The following is a 20368-nucleotide window of genomic DNA, read 5'->3' on the forward strand; positions in this document are numbered from 1 at the left end:
CTTTCGGTGAAATGATCGTTTATGAGATAATAAACTTTTTTTTCTCTCGCAATTATGAAAATTCTTACAGTAACGGTACTCGGGTTGACAAAACATCAAGTTTCACTTAATTGAATGTTTCAGCATGAAATCAGTTGAATTGCACGGGATTTTCGATGAAAAGGCTGTCTATTTGATTATTTTTCCTTTGCGGTATTTGATCTACACAATTGCGCCTTACAAATGAAATGCGAACATTGTGATAAGTAGCTATAGATTCATGTAACCATTTAAGATCCCCATCTGTAACAGTGTGGCGGCCGAGTGGTTAAGGCGTTGGACTTAAGTTCCAATGGACGTATGTCCGCGTGGGTTCGAACCCCACCCGCACTAGTCTTATTTTTATTACACCAAATTGAAGTTTTGCCTGAAACTGAGTGAATTGTACGCAAGTGAAGCTCCTTATAATATCGAATAAGCAATGCAATCAAAGTTCCCAAATATAGATCTACAGTTGCTGCTAGAACAGTAAGTAATGCTTTAAATTGTTACCGCAGTATTTTTTCCTAATAGCGCAACTGCAATCAGGAGTAACACTTAAAATGACTAAGCAGATATCATATGCCCTTGCAGTACACTTTTATGAAAAGGAAAAATATTGTATGTAAAATTGCTCCCGTGATGCGAATTGATTTTTTTTTCTTTCGGTGAAATGATCGTTTATGAGATGATAAACTTTTTTTTCTCTCGCAATTATGAAAATTCTTACAGTAACGGTACTCGGGTTGACAAAACATCAAGTTTCACTTAATTGAATGTTTCAGCATGAAATCAGTTGAATTGCACGGGATTTTCGATGAAAAGGCTGTCTATTTGATTATTTTTCCTTTGCGGTATTTGATCTACACAATTGCGCCTTACAAATGAAATGCGAACATTGTGATAAGTAGCTATAGATTCATGTAACCATTTAAGATCCCCATCTGTAACAGTGTGGTGGCCGAGTGGTTAAGGCGTTGGACTTAAGTTCCAATGGACGTATGTCCGCGTGGGTTCGAACCCCACCCGCACTAGTCTTATTTTTATTACACCAAATTGAAGTTTTGCCTGAAACTGAGTGAATTGTACGCAAGTGAAGCTCCTTATAATATCGAATAAGCAATGCAATCAAAGTTCCCAAATATAGATCTACAGTTGCTGCTAGAACAGTAAGTAATGCTTTAAATTGTTACCGCAGTATTTTTTCCTAATAGCGCAACTGCAATCAGGAGTAACACTTAAAATGACTAAGCAGATATCATATGCCCTTGCAGTACACTTTTATGAAAAGGAAAAATATTGTATGTAAAATTGCTCCCGTGATGCGAATTGATTTTTTTTTCTTTCGGTGAAATGATCGTTTATGAGATGATAAACTTTTTTTTCTCTCGCAATTATGAAAATTCTTACAGTAACGGTACTCGGGTTGACAAAACATCAAGTTTCACTTAATTGAATGTTTCAGCATGAAATCAGTTGAATTGCACGGGATTTTCGATGAAAAGGCTGTCTATTTGATTATTTTTCCTTTGCGGTATTTGATCTACACAATTGCGCCTTACAAATGAAATGCGAACATTGTGATAAGTAGCTATAGATTCATGTAACCATTTAAGATCCCCATCTGTAACAGTGTGGTGGCCGAGTGGTTAAGGCGTTGGACTTAAGTTCCAATGGACGTATGTCCGCGTGGGTTCGAACCCCACCCGCGCTAGTCTTATTTTTATTACACCAAATTGAAGTTTTGCCTGAAACTGAGTGAATTGTACGCAAGTGAAGCTCCTTATAATATCGAATAAGCAATGCAATCAAAGTTCCCAAATATAGATCTACAGTTGCTGCTAGAACAGTAAGTAATGCTTTAAATTGTTACCGCAGTATTTTTTCCTAATAGCGCAACTGCAATCAGGAGTAACACTTAAAATGACTAAGCAGATATCATATGCCCTTGCAGTACACTTTTATGAAAAGGAAAAATATTGTATGTAAAATTGCTCCCGTGATGCGAATTGATTTTTTTTTCTTTCGGTGAAATGATCGTTTATGAGATGATAAACTTTTTTTTCTCTCGCAATTATGAAAATTCTTACAGTAACGGTACTCGGGTTGACAAAACATCAAGTTTCACTTAATTGAATGTTTCAGCATGAAATCAGTTGAATTGCACGGGATTTTCGATGAAAAGGCTGTCTATTTGATTATTTTTCCTTTGCGGTATTTGATCTACACAATTGCGCCTTACAAATGAAATGCGAACATTGTGATAAGTAGCTATAGATTCATGTAACCATTTAAGATCCCCATCTGTAACAGTGTGGTGGCCGAGTGGTTAAGGCGTTGGACTTAAGTTCCAATGGACGTATGTCCGCGTGGGTTCGAACCCCACCCGCACTAGTCTTATTTTTATTACACCAAATTGAAGTTTTGCCTGAAACTGAGTGAATTGTACGCAAGTGAAGCTCCTTATAATATCGAATAAGCAATGCAATCAAAGTTCCCAAATATAGATCTACAGTTGCTGCTAGAACAGTAAGTAATGCTTTAAATTGTTACCGCAGTATTTTTTCCTAATAGCGCAACTGCAATCAGGAGTAACACTTAAAATGACTAAGCAGATATCATATGCCCTTGCAGTACACTTTTATGAAAAGGAAAAATATTGTATGTAAAATTGCTCCCGTGATGCGAATTGATTTTTTTTTCTTTCGGTGAAATGATCGTTTATGAGATGATAAACTTTTTTTTCTCTCGCAATTATGAAAATTCTTACAGTAACGGTACTCGGGTTGACAAAACATCAAGTTTCACTTAATTGAATGTTTCAGCATGAAATCAGTTGAATTGCACGGGATTTTCGATGAAAAGGCTGTCTATTTGATTATTTTTCCTTTGCGGTATTTGATCTACACAATTGCGCCTTACAAATGAAATGCGAACATTGTGATAAGTAGCTATAGATTCATGTAACCATTTAAGATCCCCATCTGTAACAGTGTGGTGGCCGAGTGGTTAAGGCGTTGGACTTAAGTTCCAATGGACGTATGTCCGCGTGGGTTCGAACCCCACCCGCACTAGTCTTATTTTTATTACACCAAATTGAAGTTTTGCCTGAAACTGAGTGAATTGTACGCAAGTGAAGCTCCTTATAATATCGAATAAGCAATGCAATCAAAGTTCCCAAATATAGATCTACAGTTGCTGCTAGAACAGTAAGTAATGCTTTAAATTGTTACCGCAGTATTTTTTCCTAATAGCGCAACTGCAATCAGGAGTAACACTTAAAATGACTAAGCAGATATCATATGCCCTTGCAGTACACTTTTATGAAAAGGAAAAATATTGTATGTAAAATTGCTCCCGTGATGCGAATTGATTTTTTTTTCTTTCGGTGAAATGATCGTTTATGAGATGATAAACTTTTTTTTCTCTCGCAATTATGAAAATTCTTACAGTAACGGTACTCGGGTTGACAAAACATCAAGTTTCACTTAATTGAATGTTTCAGCATGAAATCAGTTGAATTGCACGGGATTTTCGATGAAAAGGCTGTCTATTTGATTATTTTTCCTTTGCGGTATTTGATCTACACAATTGCGCCTTACAAATGAAATGCGAACATTGTGATAAGTAGCTATAGATTCATGTAACCATTTAAGATCCCCATCTGTAACAGTGTGGCGGCCGAGTGGTTAAGGCGTTGGACTTAAGTTCCAATGGACGTATGTCCGCGTGGGTTCGAACCCCACCCGCACTAGTCTTATTTTTATTACACCAAATTGAAGTTTTGCCTGAAACTGAGTGAATTGTACGCAAGTGAAGCTCCTTATAATATCGAATAAGCAATGCAATCAAAGTTCCCAAATATAGATCTACAGTTGCTGCTAGAACAGTAAGTAATGCTTTAAATTGTTACCGCAGTATTTTTTCCTAATAGCGCAACTGCAATCAGGAGTAACACTTAAAATGACTAAGCAGATATCATATGCCCTTGCAGTACACTTTTATGAAAAGGAAAAATATTGTATGTAAAATTGCTCCCGTGATGCGAATTGATTTTTTTTTCTTTCGGTGAAATGATCGTTTATGAGATAATAAACTTTTTTTTCTCTCGCAATTATGAAAATTCTTACAGTAACGGTACTCGGGTTGACAAAACATCAAGTTTCACTTAATTGAATGTTTCAGCATGAAATCAGTTGAATTGCACGGGATTTTCGATGAAAAGGCTGTCTATTTGATTATTTTTCCTTTGCGGTATTTGATCTACACAATTGCGCCTTACAAATGAAATGCGAACATTGTGATAAGTAGCTATAGATTCATGTAACCATTTAAGATCCCCATCTGTAACAGTGTGGTGGCCGAGTGGTTAAGGCGTTGGACTTAAGTTCCAATGGACGTATGTCCGCGTGGGTTCGAACCCCACCCGCACTAGTCTTATTTTTATTACACCAAATTGAAGTTTTGCCTGAAACTGAGTGAATTGTACGCAAGTGAAGCTCCTTATAATATCGAATAAGCAATGCAATCAAAGTTCCCAAATATAGATCTACAGTTGCTGCTAGAACAGTAAGTAATGCTTTAAATTGTTACCGCAGTATTTTTTCCTAATAGCGCAACTGCAATCAGGAGTAACACTTAAAATGACTAAGCAGATATCATATGCCCTTGCAGTACACTTTTATGAAAAGGAAAAATATTGTATGTAAAATTGCTCCCGTGATGCGAATTGATTTTTTTTTCTTTCGGTGAAATGATCGTTTATGAGATAATAAACTTTTTTTTCTCTCGCAATTATGAAAATTCTTACAGTAACGGTACTCGGGTTGACAAAACATCAAGTTTCACTTAATTGAATGTTTCAGCATGAAATCAGTTGAATTGCACGGGATTTTCGATGAAAAGGCTGTCTATTTGATTATTTTTCCTTTGCGGTATTTGATCTACACAATTGCGCCTTACAAATGAAATGCGAACATTGTGATAAGTAGCTATAGATTCATGTAACCATTTAAGATCCCCATCTGTAACAGTGTGGTGGCCGAGTGGTTAAGGCGTTGGACTTAAGTTCCAATGGACGTATGTCCGCGTGGGTTCGAACCCCACCCGCACTAGTCTTATTTTTATTACACCAAATTGAAGTTTTGCCTGAAACTGAGTGAATTGTACGCAAGTGAAGCTCCTTATAATATCGAATAAGCAATGCAATCAAAGTTCCCAAATATAGATCTACAGTTGCTGCTAGAACAGTAAGTAATGCTTTAAATTGTTACCGCAGTATTTTTTCCTAATAGCGCAACTGCAATCAGGAGTAACACTTAAAATGACTAAGCAGATATCATATGCCCTTGCAGTACACTTTTATGAAAAGGAAAAATATTGTATGTAAAATTGCTCCCGTGATGCGAATTGATTTTTTTTTCTTTCGGTGAAATGATCGTTTATGAGATGATAAACTTTTTTTTCTCTCGCAATTATGAAAATTCTTACAGTAACGGTACTCGGGTTGACAAAACATCAAGTTTCACTTAATTGAATGTTTCAGCATGAAATCAGTTGAATTGCACGGGATTTTCGATGAAAAGGCTGTCTATTTGATTATTTTTCCTTTGCGGTATTTGATCTACACAATTGCGCCTTACAAATGAAATGCGAACATTGTGATAAGTAGCTATAGATTCATGTAACCATTTAAGATCCCCATCTGTAACAGTGTGGTGGCCGAGTGGTTAAGGCGTTGGACTTAAGTTCCAATGGACGTATGTCCGCGTGGGTTCGAACCCCACCCGCACTAGTCTTATTTTTATTACACCAAATTGAAGTTTTGCCTGAAACTGAGTGAATTGTACGCAAGTGAAGCTCCTTATAATATCGAATAAGCAATGCAATCAAAGTTCCCAAATATAGATCTACAGTTGCTGCTAGAACAGTAAGTAATGCTTTAAATTGTTACCGCAGTATTTTTTCCTAATAGCGCAACTGCAATCAGGAGTAACACTTAAAATGACTAAGCAGATATCATATGCCCTTGCAGTACACTTTTATGAAAAGGAAAAATATTGTATGTAAAATTGCTCCCGTGATGCGAATTGATTTTTTTTTCTTTCGGTGAAATGATCGTTTATGAGATGATAAACTTTTTTTTCTCTCGCAATTATGAAAATTCTTACAGTAACGGTACTCGGGTTGACAAAACATCAAGTTTCACTTAATTGAATGTTTCAGCATGAAATCAGTTGAATTGCACGGGATTTTCGATGAAAAGGCTGTCTATTTGATTATTTTTCCTTTGCGGTATTTGATCTACACAATTGCGCCTTACAAATGAAATGCGAACATTGTGATAAGTAGCTATAGATTCATGTAACCATTTAAGATCCCCATCTGTAACAGTGTGGTGGCCGAGTGGTTAAGGCGTTGGACTTAAGTTCCAATGGACGTATGTCCGCGTGGGTTCGAACCCCACCCGCACTAGTCTTATTTTTATTACACCAAATTGAAGTTTTGCCTGAAACTGAGTGAATTGTACGCAAGTGAAGCTCCTTATAATATCGAATAAGCAATGCAATCAAAGTTCCCAAATATAGATCTACAGTTGCTGCTAGAACAGTAAGTAATGCTTTAAATTGTTACCGCAGTATTTTTTCCTAATAGCGCAACTGCAATCAGGAGTAACACTTAAAATGACTAAGCAGATATCATATGCCCTTGCAGTACACTTTTATGAAAAGGAAAAATATTGTATGTAAAATTGCTCCCGTGATGCGAATTGATTTTTTTTTCTTTCGGTGAAATGATCGTTTATGAGATGATAAACTTTTTTTTCTCTCGCAATTATGAAAATTCTTACAGTAACGGTACTCGGGTTGACAAAACATCAAGTTTCACTTAATTGAATGTTTCAGCATGAAATCAGTTGAATTGCACGGGATTTTCGATGAAAAGGCTGTCTATTTGATTATTTTTCCTTTGCGGTATTTGATCTACACAATTGCGCCTTACAAATGAAATGCGAACATTGTGATAAGTAGCTATAGATTCATGTAACCATTTAAGATCCCCATCTGTAACAGTGTGGTGGCCGAGTGGTTAAGGCGTTGGACTTAAGTTCCAATGGACGTATGTCCGCGTGGGTTCGAACCCCACCCGCACTAGTCTTATTTTTATTACACCAAATTGAAGTTTTGCCTGAAACTGAGTGAATTGTACGCAAGTGAAGCTCCTTATAATATCGAATAAGCAATGCAATCAAAGTTCCCAAATATAGATCTACAGTTGCTGCTAGAACAGTAAGTAATGCTTTAAATTGTTACCGCAGTATTTTTTCCTAATAGCGCAACTGCAATCAGGAGTAACACTAAAAATGACTAAGCAGATATCATATGCCCTTGCAGTACACTTTTATGAAAAGGAAAAATATTGTATGTAAAATTGCTCCCGTGATGCGAATTGATTTTTTTTTTCTTTCGGTGAAATGATCGTTTATGAGATAATAAACTTTTTTTTCTCTCGCAATTATGAAAATTCTTACAGTAACGGTACTCGGGTTGACAAAACATCAAGTTTCACTTAATTGAATGTTTCAGCATGAAATCAGTTGAATTGCACGGGATTTTCGATGAAAAGGCTGTCTATTTGATTATTTTTCCTTTGCGGTATTTGATCTACACAATTGCGCCTTACAAATGAAATGCGAACATTGTGATAAGTAGCTATAGATTCATGTAACCATTTAAGATCCCCATCTGTAACAGTGTGGTGGCCGAGTGGTTAAGGCGTTGGACTTAAGTTCCAATGGACGTATGTCCGCGTGGGTTCGAACCCCACCCGCACTAGTCTTATTTTTATTACACCAAATTGAAGTTTTGCCTGAAACTGAGTGAATTGTACGCAAGTGAAGCTCCTTATAATATCGAATAAGCAATGCAATCAAAGTTCCCAAATATAGATCTACAGTTGCTGCTAGAACAGTAAGTAATGCTTTAAATTGTTACCGCAGTATTTTTTCCTAATAGCGCAACTGCAATCAGGAGTAACACTTAAAATGACTAAGCAGATATCATATGCCCTTGCAGTACACTTTTATGAAAAGGAAAAATATTGTATGTAAAATTGCTCCCGTGATGCGAATTGATTTTTTTTTCTTTCGGTGAAATGATCGTTTATGAGATGATAAACTTTTTTTTCTCTCGCAATTATGAAAATTCTTACAGTAACGGTACTCGGGTTGACAAAACATCAAGTTTCACTTAATTGAATGTTTCAGCATGAAATCAGTTGAATTGCACGGGATTTTCGATGAAAAGGCTGTCTATTTGATTATTTTTCCTTTGCGGTATTTGATCTACACAATTGCGCCTTACAAATGAAATGCGAACATTGTGATAAGTAGCTATAGATTCATGTAACCATTTAAGATCCCCATCTGTAACAGTGTGGTGGCCGAGTGGTTAAGGCGTTGGACTTAAGTTCCAATGGACGTATGTTTGCGTGGGTTCGAACCCCACCCGCACTAGTCTTATTTTTATTACACCAAATTGAAGTTTTGCCTGAAACTGAGTGAATTGTACGCAAGTGAAGCTCCTTATAATATCGAATAAGCAATGCAATCAAAGTTCCCAAATATAGATCTACAGTTGCTGCTAGAACAGTAAGTAATGCTTTAAATTGTTACCGCAGTATTTTTTCCTAATAGCGCAACTGCAATCAGGAGTAACACTTAAAATGACTAAGCAGATATCATATGCCCTTGCAGTACACTTTTATGAAAAGGAAAAATATTGTATGTAAAATTGCTCCCGTGATGCGAATTGATTTTTTTTTCTTTCGGTGAAATGATCGTTTATGAGATGATAAACTTTTTTTTCTCTCGCAATTATGAAAATTCTTACAGTAACGGTACTCGGGTTGACAAAACATCAAGTTTCACTTAATTGAATGTTTCAGCATGAAATCAGTTGAATTGCACGGGATTTTCGATGAAAAGGCTGTCTATTTGATTATTTTTCCTTTGCGGTATTTGATCTACACAATTGCGCCTTACAAATGAAATGCGAACATTGTGATAAGTAGCTATAGATTCATGTAACCATTTAAGATCCCCATCTGTAACAGTGTGGTGGCCGAGTGGTTAAGGCGTTGGACTTAAGTTCCAATGGACGTATGTCCGCGTGGGTTCGAACCCCACCCGCACTAGTCTTATTTTTATTACACCAAATTGAAGTTTTGCCTGAAACTGAGTGAATTGTACGCAAGTGAAGCTCCTTATAATATCGAATAAGCAATGCAATCAAAGTTCCCAAATATAGATCTACAGTTGCTGCTAGAACAGTAAGTAATGCTTTAAATTGTTACCGCAGTATTTTTTCCTAATAGCGCAACTGCAATCAGGAGTAACACTTAAAATGACTAAGCAGATATCATATGCCCTTGCAGTACACTTTTATGAAAAGGAAAAATATTGTATGTAAAATTGCTCCCGTGATGCGAATTGATTTTTTTTTCTTTCGGTGAAATGATCGTTTATGAGATGATAAACTTTTTTTTCTCTCGCAATTATGAAAATTCTTACAGTAACGGTACTCGGGTTGACAAAACATCAAGTTTCACTTAATTGAATGTTTCAGCATGAAATCAGTTGAATTGCACGGGATTTTCGATGAAAAGGCTGTCTATTTGATTATTTTTCCTTTGCGGTATTTGATCTACACAATTGCGCCTTACAAATGAAATGCGAACATTGTGATAAGTAGCTATAGATTCATGTAACCATTTAAGATCCCCATCTGTAACAGTGTGGTGGCCGAGTGGTTAAGGCGTTGGACTTAAGTTCCAATGGACGTATGTCCGCGTGGGTTCGAACCCCACCCGCACTAGTCTTATTTTTATTACACCAAATTGAAGTTTTGCCTGAAACTGAGTGAATTGTACGCAAGTGAAGCTCCTTATAATATCGAATAAGCAATGCAATCAAAGTTCCCAAATATAGATCTACAGTTGCTGCTAGAACAGTAAGTAATGCTTTAAATTGTTACCGCAGTATTTTTTCCTAATAGCGCAACTGCAATCAGGAGTAACACTAAAAATGACTAAGCAGATATCATATGCCCTTGCAGTACACTTTTATGAAAAGGAAAAATATTGTATGTAAAATTGCTCCCGTGATGCGAATTGATTTTTTTTTTCTTTCGGTGAAATGATCGTTTATGAGATAATAAACTTTTTTTTCTCTCGCAATTATGAAAATTCTTACAGTAACGGTACTCGGGTTGACAAAACATCAAGTTTCACTTAATTGAATGTTTCAGCATGAAATCAGTTGAATTGCACGGGATTTTCGATGAAAAGGCTGTCTATTTGATTATTTTTCCTTTGCGGTATTTGATCTACACAATTGCGCCTTACAAATGAAATGCGAACATTGTGATAAGTAGCTATAGATTCATGTAACCATTTAAGATCCCCATCTGTAACAGTGTGGTGGCCGAGTGGTTAAGGCGTTGGACTTAAGTTCCAATGGACGTATGTCCGCGTGGGTTCGAACCCCACCCGCACTAGTCTTATTTTTATTACACCAAATTGAAGTTTTGCCTGAAACTGAGTGAATTGTACGCAAGTGAAGCTCCTTATAATATCGAATAAGCAATGCAATCAAAGTTCCCAAATATAGATCTACAGTTGCTGCTAGAACAGTAAGTAATGCTTTAAATTGTTACCGCAGTATTTTTTCCTAATAGCGCAACTGCAATCAGGAGTAACATTTAAAATGACTAAGCAGATATCATATGCCCTTGCAGTACACTTTTATGAAAAGGAAAAATATTGTATGTAAAATTGCTCCCGTGATGCGAATTGATTTTTTTTTCTTTCGGTGAAATGATCGTTTATGAGATAATAAACTTTTTTTTCTCTCGCAATTATGAAAATTCTTACAGTAACGGTACTCGGGTTGACAAAACATCAAGTTTCACTTAATTGAATGTTTCAGCATGAAATCAGTTGAATTGCACGGGATTTTCGATGAAAAGGCTGTCTATTTGATTATTTTTCCTTTGCGGTATTTGATCTACACAATTGCGCCTTACAAATGAAATGCGAACATTGTGATAAGTAGCTATAGATTCATGTAACCATTTAAGATCCCCATCTGTAACAGTGTGGCGGCCGAGTGGTTAAGGCGTTGGACTTAAGTTCCAATGGACGTATGTCCGCGTGGGTTCGAACCCCACCCGCACTAGTCTTATTTTTATTACACCAAATTGAAGTTTTGCCTGAAACTGAGTGAATTGTACGCAAGTGAAGCTCCTTATAATATCGAATAAGCAATGCAATCAAAGTTCCCAAATATAGATCTACAGTTGCTGCTAGAACAGTAAGTAATGCTTTAAATTGTTACCGCAGTATTTTTTCCTAATAGCGCAACTGCAATCAGGAGTAACACTAAAAATGACTAAGCAGATATCATATGCCCTTGCAGTACACTTTTATGAAAAGGAAAAATATTGTATGTAAAATTGCTCCCGTGATGCGAATTGATTTTTTTTTTCTTTCGGTGAAATGATCGTTTATGAGATAATAAACTTTTTTTTCTCTCGCAATTATGAAAATTCTTACAGTAACGGTACTCGGGTTGACAAAACATCAAGTTTCACTTAATTGAATGTTTCAGCATGAAATCAGTTGAATTGCACGGGATTTTCGATGAAAAGGCTGTCTATTTGATTATTTTTCCTTTGCGGTATTTGATCTACACAATTGCGCCTTACAAATGAAATGCGAACATTGTGATAAGTAGCTATAGATTCATGTAACCATTTAAGATCCCCATCTGTAACAGTGTGGTGGCCGAGTGGTTAAGGCGTTGGACTTAAGTTCCAATGGACGTATGTCCGCGTGGGTTCGAACCCCACCCGCACTAGTCTTATTTTTATTACACCAAATTGAAGTTTTGCCTGAAACTGAGTGAATTGTACGCAAGTGAAGCTCCTTATAATATCGAATAAGCAATGCAATCAAAGTTCCCAAATATAGATCTACAGTTGCTGCTAGAACAGTAAGTAATGCTTTAAATTGTTACCGCAGTATTTTTTCCTAATAGCGCAACTGCAATCAGGAGTAACATTTAAAATGACTAAGCAGATATCATATGCCCTTGCAGTACACTTTTATGAAAAGGAAAAATATTGTATGTAAAATTGCTCCCGTGATGCGAATTGATTTTTTTTTCTTTCGGTGAAATGATCGTTTATGAGATAATAAACTTTTTTTTCTCTCGCAATTATGAAAATTCTTACAGTAACGGTACTCGGGTTGACAAAACATCAAGTTTCACTTAATTGAATGTTTCAGCATGAAATCAGTTGAATTGCACGGGATTTTCGATGAAAAGGCTGTCTATTTGATTATTTTTCCTTTGCGGTATTTGATCTACACAATTGCGCCTTACAAATGAAATGCGAACATTGTGATAAGTAGCTATAGATTCATGTAACCATTTAAGATCCCCATCTGTAACAGTGTGGCGGCCGAGTGGTTAAGGCGTTGGACTTAAGTTCCAATGGACGTATGTCCGCGTGGGTTCGAACCCCACCCGCACTAGTCTTATTTTTATTACACCAAATTGAAGTTTTGCCTGAAACTGAGTGAATTGTACGCAAGTGAAGCTCCTTATAATATCGAATAAGCAATGCAATCAAAGTTCCCAAATATAGATCTACAGTTGCTGCTAGAACAGTAAGTAATGCTTTAAATTGTTACCGCAGTATTTTTTCCTAATAGCGCAACTGCAATCAGGAGTAACACTTAAAATGACTAAGCAGATATCATATGCCCTTGCAGTACACTTTTATGAAAAGGAAAAATATTGTATGTAAAATTGCTCCCGTGATGCGAATTGATTTTTTTTTCTTTCGGTGAAATGATCGTTTATGAGATAATAAACTTTTTTTTCTCTCGCAATTATGAAAATTCTTACAGTAACGGTACTCGGGTTGACAAAACATCAAGTTTCACTTAATTGAATGTTTCAGCATGAAATCAGTTGAATTGCACGGGATTTTCGATGAAAAGGCTGTCTATTTGATTATTTTTCCTTTGCGGTATTTGATCTACACAATTGCGCCTTACAAATGAAATGCGAACATTGTGATAAGTAGCTATAGATTCATGTAACCATTTAAGATCCCCATCTGTAACAGTGTGGTGGCCGAGTGGTTAAGGCGTTGGACTTAAGTTCCAATGGACGTATGTCCGCGTGGGTTCGAACCCCACCCGCACTAGTCTTATTTTTATTACACCAAATTGAAGTTTTGCCTGAAACTGAGTGAATTGTACGCAAGTGAAGCTCCTTATAATATCGAATAAGCAATGCAATCAAAGTTCCCAAATATAGATCTACAGTTGCTGCTAGAACAGTAAGTAATGCTTTAAATTGTTACCGCAGTATTTTTTCCTAATAGCGCAACTGCAATCAGGAGTAACACTTAAAATGACTAAGCAGATATCATATGCCCTTGCAGTACACTTTTATGAAAAGGAAAAATATTGTATGTAAAATTGCTCCCGTGATGCGAATTGATTTTTTTTTCTTTCGGTGAAATGATCGTTTATGAGATAATAAACTTTTTTTTCTCTCGCAATTATGAAAATTCTTACAGTAACGGTACTCGGGTTGACAAAACATCAAGTTTCACTTAATTGAATGTTTCAGCATGAAATCAGTTGAATTGCACGGGATTTTCGATGAAAAGGCTGTCTATTTGATTATTTTTCCTTTGCGGTATTTGATCTACACAATTGCGCCTTACAAATGAAATGCGAACATTGTGATAAGTAGCTATAGATTCATGTAACCATTTAAGATCCCCATCTGTAACAGTGTGGTGGCCGAGTGGTTAAGGCGTTGGACTTAAGTTCCAATGGACGTATGTCCGCGTGGGTTCGAACCCCACCCGCACTAGTCTTATTTTTATTACACCAAATTGAAGTTTTGCCTGAAACTGAGTGAATTGTACGCAAGTGAAGCTCCTTATAATATCGAATAAGCAATGCAATCAAAGTTCCCAAATATAGATCTACAGTTGCTGCTAGAACAGTAAGTAATGCTTTAAATTGTTACCGCAGTATTTTTTCCTAATAGCGCAACTGCAATCAGGAGTAACACTTAAAATGACTAAGCAGATATCATATGCCCTTGCAGTACACTTTTATGAAAAGGAAAAATATTGTATGTAAAATTGCTCCCGTGATGCGAATTGATTTTTTTTTCTTTCGGTGAAATGATCGTTTATGAGATAATAAACTTTTTTTTCTCTCGCAATTATGAAAATTCTTACAGTAACGGTACTCGGGTTGACAAAACATCAAGTTTCACTTAATTGAATGTTTCAGCATGAAATCAGTTGAATTGCACGGGATTTTCGATGAAAAGGCTGTCTATTTGATTATTTTTCCTTTGCGGTATTTGATCTACACAATTGCGCCTTACAAATGAAATGCGAACATTGTGATAAGTAGCTATAGATTCATGTAACCATTTAAGATCCCCATCTGTAACAGTGTGGTGGCCGAGTGGTTAAGGCGTTGGACTTAAGTTCCAATGGACGTATGTCCGCGTGGGTTCGAACCCCACCCGCACTAGTCTTATTTTTATTACACCAAATTGAAGTTTTGCCTGAAACTGAGTGAATTGTACGCAAGTGAAGCTCCTTATAATATCGAATAAGCAATGCAATCAAAGTTCCCAAATATAGATCTACAGTTGCTGCTAGAACAGTAAGTAATGCTTTAAATTGTTACCGCAGTATTTTTTCCTAATAGCGCAACTGCAATCAGGAGTAACACTTAAAATGACTAAGCAGATATCATATGCCCTTGCAGTACACTTTTATGAAAAGGAAAAATATTGTATGTAAAATTGCTCCCGTGATGCGAATTGATTTTTTTTTCTTTCGGTGAAATGATCGTTTATGAGATAATAAACTTTTTTTTCTCTCGCAATTATGAAAATTCTTACAGTAACGGTACTCGGGTTGACAAAACATCAAGTTTCACTTAATTGAATGTTTCAGCATGAAATCAGTTGAATTGCACGGGATTTTCGATGAAAAGGCTGTCTATTTGATTATTTTTCCTTTGCGGTATTTGATCTACACAATTGCGCCTTACAAATGAAATGCGAACATTGTGATAAGTAGCTATAGATTCATGTAACCATTTAAGATCCCCATCTGTAACAGTGTGGTGGCCGAGTGGTTAAGGCGTTGGACTTAAGTTCCAATGGACGTATGTCCGCGTGGGTTCGAACCCCACCCGCACTAGTCTTATTTTTATTACACCAAATTGAAGTTTTGCCTGAAACTGAGTGAATTGTACGCAAGTGAAGCTCCTTATAATATCGAATAAGCAATGCAATCAAAGTTCCCAAATATAGATCTACAGTTGCTGCTAGAACAGTAAGTAATGCTTTAAATTGTTACCGCAGTATTTTTTCCTAATAGCGCAACTGCAATCAGGAGTAACACTTAAAATGACTAAGCAGATATCATATGCCCTTGCAGTACACTTTTATGAAAAGGAAAAATATTGTATGTAAAATTGCTCCCGTGATGCGAATTGATTTTTTTTTCTTTCGGTGAAATGATCGTTTATGAGATAATAAACTTTTTTTTCTCTCGCAATTATGAAAATTCTTACAGTAACGGTACTCGGGTTGACAAAACATCAAGTTTCACTTAATTGAATGTTTCAGCATGAAATCAGTTGAATTGCACGGGATTTTCGATGAAAAGGCTGTCTATTTGATTATTTTTCCTTTGCGGTATTTGATCTACACAATTGCGCCTTACAAATGAAATGCGAACATTGTGATAAGTAGCTATAGATTCATGTAACCATTTAAGATCCCCATCTGTAACAGTGTGGTGGCCGAGTGGTTAAGGCGTTGGACTTAAGTTCCAATGGACGTATGTCCGCGTGGGTTCGAACCCCACCCGCACTAGTCTTATTTTTATTACACCAAATTGAAGTTTTGCCTGAAACTGAGTGAATTGTACGCAAGTGAAGCTCCTTATAATATCGAATAAGCAATGCAATCAAAGTTCCCAAATATAGATCTACAGTTGCTGCTAGAACAGTAAGTAATGCTTTAAATTGTTACCGCAGTATTTTTTCCTAATAGCGCAACTGCAATCAGGAGTAACACTTAAAATGACTAAGCAGATATCATATGCCCTTGCAGTACACTTTTATGAAAAGGAAAAATATTGTATGTAAAATTGCTCCCGTGATGCGAATTGATTTTTTTTTTCTTTCGGTGAAATGATCGTTTATGAGATAATAAACTTTTTTTTCTCTCGCAATTATGAAAATTCTTACAGTAACGGTACTCGGGTTGACAAAACATCAAGTTTCACTTAATTGAATGTTTCAGCATGAAATCAGTTGAATTGCACGGGATTTTCGATGAAAAGGCTGTCTATTTGATTATTTTTCCTTTGCGGTATTTGATCTACACAATTGCGCCTTACAAATGAAATGCGAACATTGTGATAAGTAGCTATATATTCATGTAACCATTTAAGATCCCCATCTGTAACAGTGTGGTGGCCGAGTGGTTAAGGCGTTGGACTTAAGTTCCAATGGACGTATGTCCGCGTGGGTTCGAACCCCACCCGCACTAGTCTTATTTTTATTACACCAAATTGAAGTTTTGCCTGAAACTGAGTGAATTGTACGCAAGTGAAGCTCCTTATAATATCGAATAAGCAATGCAATCAAAGTTCCCAAATATAGATCTACAGTTGCTGCTAGAACAGTAAGTAATGCTTTAAATTGTTACCGCAGTATTTTTTCCTAATAGCGCAACTGCAATCAGGAGTAACACTAAAAATGACTAAGCAGATATCATATGCCCTTGCAGTACACTTTTATGAAAAGGAAAAATATTGTATGTAAAATTGCTCCCGTGATGCGAATTGATTTTTTTTTTCTTTCGGTGAAATGATCGTTTATGAGATAATAAACTTTTTTTTCTCTCGCAATTATGAAAATTCTTACAGTAACGGTACTCGGGTTGACAAAACATCAAGTTTCACTTAATTGAATGTTTCAGCATGAAATCAGTTGAATTGCACGGGATTTTCGATGAAAAGGCTGTCTATTTGATTATTTTTCCTTTGCGGTATTTGATCTACACAATTGCGCCTTACAAATGAAATGCGAACATTGTGATAAGTAGCTATAGATTCATGTAACCATTTAAGATCCCCATCTGTAACAGTGTGGTGGCCGAGTGGTTAAGGCGTTGGACTTAAGTTCCAATGGACGTATGTCCGCGTGGGTTCGAACCCCACCCGCACTAGTCTTATTTTTATTACACCAAATTGAAGTTTTGCCTGAAACTGAGTGAATTGTACGCAAGTGAAGCTCCTTATAATATCGAATAAGCAATGCAATCAAAGTTCCCAAATATAGATCTACAGTTGCTGCTAGAACAGTAAGTAATGCTTTAAATTGTTACCGCAGTATTTTTTCCTAATAGCGCAACTGCAATCAGGAGTAACATTTAAAATGACTAAGCAGATATCATATGCCCTTGCAGTACACTTTTATGAAAAGGAAAAATATTGTATGTAAAATTGCTCCCGTGATGCGAATTGATTTTTTTTTTCTTTCGGTGAAATGATCGTTTATGAGATAATAAACTTTTTTTTCTCTCGCAATTATGAAAATTCTTACAGTAACGGTACTCGGGTTGACAAAACATCAAGTTTCACTTAATTGAATGTTTCAGCATGAAATCAGTTGAATTGCACGGGATTTTCGATGAAAAGGCTGTCTATTTGATTATTTTTCCTTTGCGGTATTTGATCTACACAATTGCGCCTTACAAATGAAATGCGAACATTGTGATAAGTAGCTATAGATTCATGTAACCATTTAAGATCCCCATCTGTAACAGTGTGGTGGCCGAGTGGTTAAGGCGTTGGACTTAAGTTCCAATGGACGTATGTCCGCGTGGGTTCGAACCCCACCCGCACTAGTCTTATTTTTATTACACCAAATTGAAGTTTTGCCTGAAACTGAGTGAATTGTACGCAAGTGAAGCTCCTTATAATATCGAATAAGCAATGCAATCAAAGTTCCCAAATATAGATCTACAGTTGCTGCTAGAACAGTAAGTAATGCTTTAAATTGTTACCGCAGTATTTTTTCCTAATAGCGCAACTGCAATCAGGAGTAACATTTAAAATGACTAAGCAGATATCATATGCCCTTGCAGTACACTTTTATGAAAAGGAAAAATATTGTATGTAAAATTGCTCCCGTGATGCGAATTGATTTTTTTTTCTTTCGGTGAAATGATCGTTTATGAGATAATAAACTTTTTTTTCTCTCGCAATTATGAAAATTCTTACAGTAACGGTACTCGGGTTGACAAAACATCAAGTTTCACTTAATTGAATGTTTCAGCATGAAATCAGTTGAATTGCACGGGATTTTCGATGAAAAGGCTGTCTATTTGATTATTTTTCCTTTGCGGTATTTGATCTACACAATTGCGCCTTACAAATGAAATGCGAACATTGTGATAAGTAGCTATAGATTCATGTAACCATTTAAGATCCCCATCTGTAACAGTGTGGTGGCCGAGTGGTTAAGGCGTTGGACTTAAGTTCCAATGGACGTATGTCCGCGTGGGTTCGAACCCCACCCGCACTAGTCTTATTTTTATTACACCAAATTGAAGTTTTGCCTGAAACTGAGTGAATTGTACGCAAGTGAAGCTCCTTATAATATCGAATAAGCAATGCAATCAAAGTTCCCAAATATAGATCTACAGTTGCTGCTAGAACAGTAAGTAATGCTTTAAATTGTTACCGCAGTATTTTTTCCTAATAGCGCAACTGCAATCAGGAGTAACACTAAAAATGACTAAGCAGATATCATATGCCCTTGCAGTACACTTTTATGAAAAGGAAAAATATTGTATGTAAAATTGCTCCCGTGATGCGAATTGATTTTTTTTTTCTTTCGGTGAAATGATCGTTTATGAGATAATAAACTTTTTTTTCTCTCGCAATTATGAAAATTCTTACAGTAACGGTACTCGGGTTGACAAAACATCAAGTTTCACTTAATTGAATGTTTCAGCATGAAATCAGTTGAATTGCACGGGATTTTCGATGAAAAGGCTGTCTATTTGATTATTTTTCCTTTGCGGTATTTGATCTACACAATTGCGCCTTACAAATGAAATGCGAACATTGTGATAAGTAGCTATAGATTCATGTAACCATTTAAGATCCCCATCTGTAACAGTGTGGTGGCCGAGTGGTTAAGGCGTTGGACTTAAGTTCCAATGGACGTATGTCCGCGTGGGTTCGAACCCCACCCGCACTAGTCTTATTTTTATTACACCAAATTGAAGTTTTGCCTGAAACTGAGTGAATTGTACGCAAGTGAAGCTCCTTATAATATCGAATAAGCAATGCAATCAAAGTTCCCAAATATAGATCTACAGTTGCTGCTAGAACAGTAAGTAATGCTTTAAATTGTTACCGCAGTATTTTTTCCTAATAGCGCAACTGCAATCAGGAGTAACATTTAAAATGACTAAGCAGATATCATATGCCCTTGCAGTACACTTTTATGAAAAGGAAAAATATTGTATGTAAAATTGCTCCCGTGATGCGAATTGATTTTTTTTTTCTTTCGGTGAAATGATCGTTTATGAGATAATAAACTTTTTTTTCTCTCGCAATTATGAAAATTCTTACAGTAACGGTACTCGGGTTGACAAAACATCAAGTTTCACTTAATTGAATGTTTCAGCATGAAATCAGTTGAATTGCACGGGATTTTCGATGAAAAGGCTGTCTATTTGATTATTTTTCCTTTGCGGTATTTGATCTACACAATTGCGCCTTACAAATGAAATGCGAACATTGTGATAAGTAGCTATAGATTCATGTAACCATTTAAGATCCCCATCTGTAACAGTGTGGTGGCCGAGTGGTTAAGGCGTTGGACTTAAGTTCCAATGGACGTATGTCCGCGTGGGTTCGAACCCCACCCGCACTAGTCTTATTTTTATTACACCAAATTGAAGTTTTGCCTGAAACTGAGTGAATTGTACGCAAGTGAAGCTCCTTATAATATCGAATAAGCAATGCAATCAAAGTTCCCAAATATAGATCTACAGTTGCTGCTAGAACAGTAAGTAATGCTTTAAATTGTTACCGCAGTATTTTTTCCTAATAGCGCAACTGCAATCAGGAGTAACATTTAAAATGACTAAGCAGATATCATATGCCCTTGCAGTACACTTTTATGAAAAGGAAAAATATTG

At 36.4% G+C, this 20368-nt stretch overlaps 30 non-coding genes across 30 annotated transcripts; all 30 read left to right on the top strand.

Annotated features, from left to right (window-relative positions):
• The first annotated feature begins 289 nt into the window (after positions 1 to 289).
• Positions 290 to 372, top strand: Trnal-uaa (transfer RNA leucine (anticodon UAA)). The gene has a single exon. It is a non-coding gene; the product is annotated as a tRNA-Leu (tRNA).
• Positions 373 to 969: 597 nt separating this feature from the next.
• Trnal-uaa (transfer RNA leucine (anticodon UAA)) lies at positions 970 to 1052 on the top strand. The gene has a single exon. It is a non-coding gene; the product is annotated as a tRNA-Leu (tRNA).
• Positions 1053 to 1649: 597 nt separating this feature from the next.
• Trnal-uaa (transfer RNA leucine (anticodon UAA)) lies at positions 1650 to 1732 on the top strand. The gene has a single exon. It is a non-coding gene; the product is annotated as a tRNA-Leu (tRNA).
• A 597-nt stretch (positions 1733 to 2329) lies between these two features.
• Positions 2330 to 2412, top strand: Trnal-uaa (transfer RNA leucine (anticodon UAA)). Its single transcript has one exon. It is a non-coding gene; the product is annotated as a tRNA-Leu (tRNA).
• A 597-nt stretch (positions 2413 to 3009) lies between these two features.
• Positions 3010 to 3092, top strand: Trnal-uaa (transfer RNA leucine (anticodon UAA)). The gene has a single exon. It is a non-coding gene; the product is annotated as a tRNA-Leu (tRNA).
• A 597-nt stretch (positions 3093 to 3689) lies between these two features.
• Trnal-uaa (transfer RNA leucine (anticodon UAA)) lies at positions 3690 to 3772 on the top strand. Its single transcript has one exon. It is a non-coding gene; the product is annotated as a tRNA-Leu (tRNA).
• A 597-nt stretch (positions 3773 to 4369) lies between these two features.
• On the top strand, positions 4370 to 4452 carry Trnal-uaa (transfer RNA leucine (anticodon UAA)). Its single transcript has one exon. It is a non-coding gene; the product is annotated as a tRNA-Leu (tRNA).
• A 597-nt stretch (positions 4453 to 5049) lies between these two features.
• Trnal-uaa (transfer RNA leucine (anticodon UAA)) lies at positions 5050 to 5132 on the top strand. The gene has a single exon. It is a non-coding gene; the product is annotated as a tRNA-Leu (tRNA).
• Positions 5133 to 5729: 597 nt separating this feature from the next.
• On the top strand, positions 5730 to 5812 carry Trnal-uaa (transfer RNA leucine (anticodon UAA)). Its single transcript has one exon. It is a non-coding gene; the product is annotated as a tRNA-Leu (tRNA).
• Positions 5813 to 6409: 597 nt separating this feature from the next.
• Positions 6410 to 6492, top strand: Trnal-uaa (transfer RNA leucine (anticodon UAA)). The gene has a single exon. It is a non-coding gene; the product is annotated as a tRNA-Leu (tRNA).
• A 597-nt stretch (positions 6493 to 7089) lies between these two features.
• On the top strand, positions 7090 to 7172 carry Trnal-uaa (transfer RNA leucine (anticodon UAA)). The gene has a single exon. It is a non-coding gene; the product is annotated as a tRNA-Leu (tRNA).
• A 598-nt stretch (positions 7173 to 7770) lies between these two features.
• Trnal-uaa (transfer RNA leucine (anticodon UAA)) lies at positions 7771 to 7853 on the top strand. The gene has a single exon. It is a non-coding gene; the product is annotated as a tRNA-Leu (tRNA).
• A 597-nt stretch (positions 7854 to 8450) lies between these two features.
• Trnal-uaa (transfer RNA leucine (anticodon UAA)) lies at positions 8451 to 8533 on the top strand. The gene has a single exon. It is a non-coding gene; the product is annotated as a tRNA-Leu (tRNA).
• A 597-nt stretch (positions 8534 to 9130) lies between these two features.
• Positions 9131 to 9213, top strand: Trnal-uaa (transfer RNA leucine (anticodon UAA)). The gene has a single exon. It is a non-coding gene; the product is annotated as a tRNA-Leu (tRNA).
• Positions 9214 to 9810: 597 nt separating this feature from the next.
• Positions 9811 to 9893, top strand: Trnal-uaa (transfer RNA leucine (anticodon UAA)). The gene has a single exon. It is a non-coding gene; the product is annotated as a tRNA-Leu (tRNA).
• Positions 9894 to 10491: 598 nt separating this feature from the next.
• On the top strand, positions 10492 to 10574 carry Trnal-uaa (transfer RNA leucine (anticodon UAA)). The gene has a single exon. It is a non-coding gene; the product is annotated as a tRNA-Leu (tRNA).
• Positions 10575 to 11171: 597 nt separating this feature from the next.
• Positions 11172 to 11254, top strand: Trnal-uaa (transfer RNA leucine (anticodon UAA)). Its single transcript has one exon. It is a non-coding gene; the product is annotated as a tRNA-Leu (tRNA).
• Positions 11255 to 11852: 598 nt separating this feature from the next.
• On the top strand, positions 11853 to 11935 carry Trnal-uaa (transfer RNA leucine (anticodon UAA)). The gene has a single exon. It is a non-coding gene; the product is annotated as a tRNA-Leu (tRNA).
• A 597-nt stretch (positions 11936 to 12532) lies between these two features.
• Positions 12533 to 12615, top strand: Trnal-uaa (transfer RNA leucine (anticodon UAA)). The gene has a single exon. It is a non-coding gene; the product is annotated as a tRNA-Leu (tRNA).
• A 597-nt stretch (positions 12616 to 13212) lies between these two features.
• Positions 13213 to 13295, top strand: Trnal-uaa (transfer RNA leucine (anticodon UAA)). Its single transcript has one exon. It is a non-coding gene; the product is annotated as a tRNA-Leu (tRNA).
• A 597-nt stretch (positions 13296 to 13892) lies between these two features.
• Trnal-uaa (transfer RNA leucine (anticodon UAA)) lies at positions 13893 to 13975 on the top strand. Its single transcript has one exon. It is a non-coding gene; the product is annotated as a tRNA-Leu (tRNA).
• Positions 13976 to 14572: 597 nt separating this feature from the next.
• Positions 14573 to 14655, top strand: Trnal-uaa (transfer RNA leucine (anticodon UAA)). Its single transcript has one exon. It is a non-coding gene; the product is annotated as a tRNA-Leu (tRNA).
• Positions 14656 to 15252: 597 nt separating this feature from the next.
• Trnal-uaa (transfer RNA leucine (anticodon UAA)) lies at positions 15253 to 15335 on the top strand. Its single transcript has one exon. It is a non-coding gene; the product is annotated as a tRNA-Leu (tRNA).
• A 597-nt stretch (positions 15336 to 15932) lies between these two features.
• On the top strand, positions 15933 to 16015 carry Trnal-uaa (transfer RNA leucine (anticodon UAA)). The gene has a single exon. It is a non-coding gene; the product is annotated as a tRNA-Leu (tRNA).
• Positions 16016 to 16613: 598 nt separating this feature from the next.
• On the top strand, positions 16614 to 16696 carry Trnal-uaa (transfer RNA leucine (anticodon UAA)). Its single transcript has one exon. It is a non-coding gene; the product is annotated as a tRNA-Leu (tRNA).
• A 598-nt stretch (positions 16697 to 17294) lies between these two features.
• Positions 17295 to 17377, top strand: Trnal-uaa (transfer RNA leucine (anticodon UAA)). The gene has a single exon. It is a non-coding gene; the product is annotated as a tRNA-Leu (tRNA).
• A 598-nt stretch (positions 17378 to 17975) lies between these two features.
• Positions 17976 to 18058, top strand: Trnal-uaa (transfer RNA leucine (anticodon UAA)). Its single transcript has one exon. It is a non-coding gene; the product is annotated as a tRNA-Leu (tRNA).
• Positions 18059 to 18655: 597 nt separating this feature from the next.
• Trnal-uaa (transfer RNA leucine (anticodon UAA)) lies at positions 18656 to 18738 on the top strand. The gene has a single exon. It is a non-coding gene; the product is annotated as a tRNA-Leu (tRNA).
• Positions 18739 to 19336: 598 nt separating this feature from the next.
• Positions 19337 to 19419, top strand: Trnal-uaa (transfer RNA leucine (anticodon UAA)). Its single transcript has one exon. It is a non-coding gene; the product is annotated as a tRNA-Leu (tRNA).
• Positions 19420 to 20017: 598 nt separating this feature from the next.
• Trnal-uaa (transfer RNA leucine (anticodon UAA)) lies at positions 20018 to 20100 on the top strand. Its single transcript has one exon. It is a non-coding gene; the product is annotated as a tRNA-Leu (tRNA).
• The last annotated feature ends 268 nt before the right edge of the window (positions 20101 to 20368 follow it).

This window comes from Mytilus edulis, chromosome 5 (genome assembly GCF_963676685.1).
Source record: "Mytilus edulis chromosome 5, xbMytEdul2.2, whole genome shotgun sequence".
NCBI lineage: Eukaryota > Metazoa > Mollusca > Bivalvia > Mytilida > Mytilidae > Mytilus > Mytilus edulis.